Genomic DNA, 877 nt, shown 5'->3' with positions numbered 1-877 from the left:
TCCCGGACCGGGGCACGAACCCGTGTCCCCTGCATCGGCAGGCGGGCTCCCAACCACTGCGCCCCCAGGGAAGCCCCTGTTTTGTTCATCTTTGAATTTCTTCTACCATGTTGGTTTGTTGGATAGAAAAGTAAAATATGGTGACTTTCTGGAAATATCTCATTTGCCCATTGATGGTCAGTGTGGTGAAGAAAAGTAAGGCTATGGGGGTATTAGTTTGGTAGGGCTTTTGTAACAAAATACCACGGACTAGGTGGCTTAGACAACAGAAGTCTATTGCTTCATAGTTCCAGAGGCCAGAAGTCTGAGATCAAGGTGTCCGCAAGGTTGGTTCCTTCTGAGGGCCGTGAGGGAGAATCTGTTCTAGGCCTCTCGTAGCTTCTGATGCTTTGCTGGCAGCCTTCAGTGTTCCTTGGTTTGTCGAAGCATCACCCTGATCTCTGCCTTCATCTTCACATAGTGTCCTCCCTGTGTGCATGTCTCTGTACCCAAATCTCCCCTTTTTAAAAGGACGCCAGACATGTTGGATTAGGGTCCACCCTCATGACCTCATTCTAACTAATTACTTCTTAGCCCTATGTCCTGACATGGTGGGCAGGGGTCTTCTGAGCCCAGGGGCCAGTGGAGGATATGGAAGACCAAGGCAGCGTGCCAGGCCTGACTAGGAAAAGAGCTCTGATGCAGATGCGGGTGGTTGTGGGTGAGGGACCCCATTTTCTACTACCATTTCTTGGATTTGGGGTGTGGGCGTTTGTTCCTAGACTGAGTTTTGGGTTTTTTTTTTTTCCTTCTGAGCAGTTCCTGTTAAATAAAATCTCTCCATTTGTGTTTAGACCCAAATGCAGTACCTGTTCTTGCTCTTCATCCCCCTTTCTTT

The 877-nt window shown here is 48.7% G+C and overlaps 1 protein-coding gene across 1 annotated transcript in view; it reads left to right on the top strand.

The window, feature by feature from the left end:
• The window catches only part of DPF3 (double PHD fingers 3), a 195,675-nt gene that overhangs the window by 5,427 nt on the left and 189,371 nt on the right, over positions 1-877 (top strand). The window lies entirely within an intron of this gene.

This window comes from Lipotes vexillifer, unplaced genomic scaffold, assembly GCF_000442215.2.
Source record: "Lipotes vexillifer unplaced genomic scaffold, Lipotes_vexillifer_v1.1 scaffold1495, whole genome shotgun sequence".
NCBI lineage: Eukaryota > Metazoa > Chordata > Mammalia > Artiodactyla > Lipotidae > Lipotes > Lipotes vexillifer.
Note: the sequence above shows the minus strand (reverse complement) of the source record. Positions and strands in the feature narration are given on the sequence as shown.